This window comes from Dipodomys ordii, unplaced genomic scaffold, assembly GCF_000151885.1.
Source record: "Dipodomys ordii isolate 6190 unplaced genomic scaffold, Dord_2.0 Scaffold15, whole genome shotgun sequence".
Lineage (NCBI taxonomy): Eukaryota > Metazoa > Chordata > Mammalia > Rodentia > Heteromyidae > Dipodomys > Dipodomys ordii.
Genome location: NW_012267231.1, coordinates 1507039 through 1512332, shown reverse-complemented (window position 1 = coordinate 1512332; position 5294 = coordinate 1507039).

Genomic DNA, 5294 nt, shown 5'->3' with positions numbered 1-5294 from the left:
GAGCGCCCGTCGCGGTAGGGCGGCCGGGACCCGCCGCCTCGGGTCTCCTCTTCGGGACGGCCGTACGGGGTGCCCCGGGACGCGCACGTTTCAGTCGGGAGCCCGTGCAGTGTGAGTTGTGACCGCGCGCGCACGCGCGCACGCACCCTCGGAGCACGCCTGGCACATTAGCTTCTCCGAACTGTGCTGTGCTGAGTGCGTGTGCGCGTGCGCACTCCCCGCTGCCGTCCAAGGCACCCCAAACTTGCTGAGCACTAGGAAGGGCACCCCAATTTGGTAACAGTAGGAGGTGCACAGTAGGTCGATACTCAACAGTACTTGAAGAAATGTGGGATATATGTTCGAATCTGAGTTGTTGGGGTTTTTTTTGGGGGGGTCTGGTCGTGGGGCCTGAACTCTGGGCCTGGGCGCTGTCCCTCAGCTCTTCAGCTCAAGGCTAGCGCTCTACCACTTGAGCCACAGCGCCACTTCTGGCTTTTTTTTCCTGCTTATGTGGTGCTGAGGAATCGAACCCAGGGCCTCATGCACACAAGGCAAGCGCTCTACCACTGAGGCACCTTCCCAGCCCCGAATCGAAGTCCTTGCCAGTTGGCTCTTGTCCTGAGCTTGTGAATGTTAGATTCCGTCTAAAGGTGCACGCCAACATTCAGTTAAGCGCGTGTGAGTTTTAGTCGGCCTCTTATCTGAGGGCAAAGTCCTGTGTGTCTGCACGTGGAAGGAGTCAATTTAGTTGGGGAGCTTTATGAAGAACAGGACTCTCAGAAAGGAGAAAGTATTAGAGATATGTGTAAAATTCATTTGACACACAGGGAAATTTAGCAGACAAACCAGAATACTACCAAGTGAGGAATTGAAGGAAACTGGAAAAGTATTTGAATAATTCAGTTTGTTTTTCCAGCCTTATCCATACACAAAGGAAATAGACTATGTGGCCTGTGCGCAGACTGTCATCTCTGAAATGACATGTGTTGGATACATACAATTTCTACCCATGGCCAACCCACCTACCACTCCACACCAGACACGTTTACTTCCCAAACCTGCCTTCTGATTATTTTATTTTTTATGGTTGTTCTGTATATAGTCTTTTCCTCTGAGGAGGAAGATTTGAGATAGGCTTTCATTCTGTAGCCCAGATTGGCTTTTAACTTGTAAAATCCTTCTGTGTCAGCTTCCCAAGAGCTGAGATTACAGGTATGAACCACTATGCCTAGCTTTGTACATTTCAAATTATCCAAATAATACAGGAATATATTCTCAGTGTAAAAGATTGGAGCAGGGTAAGTGGACTGTATGCTTAGTCACATGCCTACAGTCCCAGCAATTTGGGAGGCTGAGGCAAAAGGATTGCTTGAACTCATGACTTCAAGACCAAGCTGGGCAGCAAAGCAAGACTCTTAAAAACAAAGAAGCAGGGCTGGGAAGGTGGCTTAGTGGTAAAGTGCTTGCCTACCATGCATGAAACTCTGGGTTCAATTCCTCAGTAGCACATAAACAGAAACGGTAGTGGCACTGTAGCTCAAGTGGTAGAGTGCTAGCCTTGAGCAAGAGAAGCTCAGGGACCGTGCCCAGGCTCTGAGTTCAAGCCCCAGGACTGGCAAAAAAAAAATCCAGAAATTCCATGTCTACTAAAACATGAAAAGCAAGGTCTCAGAGAGATTTGTGCATCCATGTTCATCAAAACATTCCTGTTAGGAAAACGTGTTAGCATGCACACTTGGTGTGTGACTTGGTGTGTGGGAAGCCTTGGGTGTCATTACCAGTACCAAAAATAAATGTCTACAATATCACTAGTTTTTCCCTGACCTTTTCAGAAGAAGTGGGTGGAAGGAAAAAGTCCCCTTACAACCTTCCCAGGAGAGGACGTGACCCAGGAACTCACAGCAAGCTGGTGTAGGGGGCCAGAATGGAGGCCTAGGTCCTCCCCCAAAAGACTATCTGGGTTGTGCTAGGATGAGAAGCCTGATGCCAGGCCAGGGGCTGCAGAAAGACCCTCCCTGCTGACCAGCTCAGGGTTATGACACCTGACACTATATTAAAGCTCATCAAGGCACTTTCTGTGTAGACAGATGACCACAGTCACCCAAGTCACTCTGGGAGTGTTTTGGGAAGCTCCCTTTAAAAAGTGCCAGACAGGGGCTGGGAAGGCTCAGTGGTAGAGTGCTTGCCTTGCATGCCTGAGGCCCTGGGTTGGATTCCTCAGCACCGCATAAGCAAAACAAGCTGGAAGTGGTGCTGTGGCTCAAGTGGTAGAGCGCTCGCCTTGAGCTGAAGAGCTGAGGGACAGCGCCCAGGCCCAGAGTTCAGGCCCCACGACCGGACCCAAAAAAAAAAAAAAAAAAAAAGTGCCAGATAGCTACAAAGCCAAAAAGGACTTTGGGAAGAGAGTGAAGAGAAGACAATATGAAAGGAAATGTACTCATTTTACTCATGTAATCCTTCTGTACATCACTTTTTTATATATAGAATATTGGAGTCTTTATTATACAGTGAACAGACTGCAGGCCGCCAGTTATTACAATGGCCTGCAGCATGCAAATACACATAACACAGCTAGGAAACATGCTAAAGAGGAAAGAAGTAACAAGAACAATACCAACAAGCCCATTCAGCTCCAATGGAGAGCTGAATTGGGACTCCATGATGACTGGAGATGAGCCAGGACGCAGGACGCGATCACAGAGACACCTGTGGCATGGGGTTGTACATCACTTTTTTTTTGGGGGGGGTCCGGTCGTGGGGCCTGAACTCTGGGCCTGGGCACTGTCCCTCCGCTCTTCAGCTCAAGGCGAGCGCTCTACCACTTGAGCCACAGTGCCACTTCCAGCTTTTTCTGCTTATGTGGTACTGAGGAATCAAACCCAGGGCCTCGTGAATGCAAGGCAAGCACTCTACCACTGAGCCACCTCCCCAGCCCTTGTACATCACTTTTAAAATAACTATTTTTTTTTGTCTACTGTGGGGCTTGAACTCTGGGTGCTCTCCTTCAACTCCTCAGCTCAAGGCTAGCACTCTACCACTTGAACCACAACACCACTTCTAGCTTTTTCTACTTATGTGGTACTGAGGAATGGAACCCAGGGCCTCATGCATGCAAGGCAAGCACTCTACCACTGAGCCACCTTTCCAAAAGATGACAAAAAAAAAAAAGAATTTGGAGCATGATTCAAGTGGCAGAGTGCTTGCCTAGAAAGCACAGCCAGGTCCTTAGTTCAAAATGGAAGAAATAAATATCTGTTGTTTAGGCAGATGTTTTGAAGTCACCAGAAATTATTGGATGGATGAGAAATACTTCTCAGGATCCTTACAATTGTAACAAACAACTTCTGTCTGCACTATCTGATCTCTCTCTGGTCCTGAATTAAGGTTGAAGCACTTGGGTGAATGTATGGTCCATGTCATTGTTCTGAATCTTCAGCCGGAACTCCCTTGGCTTTCTCCAATATAAATAAATAAGTACAAATTGGAAGTGCAGAAGTCTCTTCCAACCCTTGCTTCCTTCCTCAGTGCTCATTTTCTTTGTTTTGGTTTGGATTTTTTGGTGTTGTTCTTGAGGCTTTGAACTCAAGAGCCTAGCTTCTTTTTGCTCACGGCTATTACTCTACCACTTAAGCTATGGCTCCAACTTTCTGCTGTTTTGGTAGTTTAGTGGAGACAAGTCTCCCAGACTTTCCTGCCTGGGTTGGGTTTGAACCCTGACCCTCAGATCTCAGTCTCCTCAGGAGCTAGGATTACAGGTGTGAACCAGGGCTCACAGATGCACCCCATCCCGCCCTGGTGCCTCTGCGTGGTGGTCTGGCCCGGGTGTTTTCTAGCAGGGCAGATGTGGGCAGGGGACTGGACTTCTGTGCTTCCTCTACTGGCAGGTGTCCTGTAGAAGCTGCCGGCCCAGCGCCTACGTGCCCACCGCGGTGCACCTCAGCCGACCTTTCACACCCTCTTGTCCCTTCCCTGCCAGCATCTGCAATTGCTACCTTTGCCTTAAAAAAACAAACACAAAACAGTGTTCTTGACCTTTAGAAAGAAAATTGCACCTCACCTGATTCTGGAATGCTCTCTGGTTAATGTCTTACTTTTCCTCCTCAGGGCCAGCGATCTTGGCTGGCTTGTGGTTCCAGGAGGCACCTTCCTTTCTCTCCTGCCTCCCTGCTGCGGTCCTCACGGTCCTCCCGACTCTCCGGCCCGGGTCTTCCTGGCTTTGCCGGGAACTCCACATTGGAGGCACACCTCTCATGGTTTTGCCCTGAGCCAGCCTGGACCTATCTATGCCACTCCAGTAGCTGAACAAGTGCACCACCACACCCTGCCTGTTGAGGTCTGGAACCACAGGACCCTCCCAATCTCTGTCTCCTGAAGTGTAAACTACCACGGCCAGACCCCTGGTCAGCCTTGGGGATTCTTCCTTGCCCGCCTTCTCCCACTAGTTATTTCTTCCCCTCTGGCTGCTGCCTGGGGCCTTGCCAGGCTCCATCATAAGAGGAAGCAAGATTTGTCATGGCTGGGGAAGCCACTGCCACCATAGCATATGCTGTTGCTGGGCAGAGGCTTCCATTTAACACTTGGGTGTTTTTTGTTTTTTTTTTTTGGTCTGGTCATGGGGCCTGAACTCTGGGCCTGGGCGCTGTCCCTCAGCTCTTCAGCTCAAGGCTAGAGCTCTACCACTTGAGCCACAGTGCCACTTCCAGCTTTTTTCTTATGTGGTGCTGAGGAATGGAACCCAGGGCCTCAGGCATGCAAGGCAAGTGCTCTACCACTGAGCCACCTTCCCAGCCCCAAACACTTGGGTTTGTTTGTTGTTTTTTGGCAGGCCCTGGTGCTCGAACTCTGGGCCTGGGTGCTGTCCTTCAGCTCTTCAGCTCAAGGTTAGCACTTTACCACTTGAACCATAGTGCCACTTCCAGTTTTCTGTGTGGTTTATTGGAGATAAGAGTTTCATGGCCTTTCCTGCCTGGGCTGGCTTTGAACTGTGATCCTCAGATCTCAGCGTCCTGAGTAGTTAGGATTACAGGCGGGAGCCATCAGCACCTGGCTAGAACTTGGTTTTCTAGGTACTCTTGAGCTGCCTCCTCTTCTTTCTTTTGCCAGTCCTGGGGCTTGAACTCTGGGCCTGGGCACTGTCCCTGAGCTTCTTTTTACTCAAAGCTAGCACTCTACCATTTGAGCCACAGCACCACTTCCAGCTTTTTTTTTTTTTTGGTCCGGTTGTGGGGCCTGAACTCTGGGCCTGGGCGCTGTCCCTCAGCTCTTCAGCTCAAGGCTAGCGCTCTACCACTTGAGCCACAGCGCCACTTCTG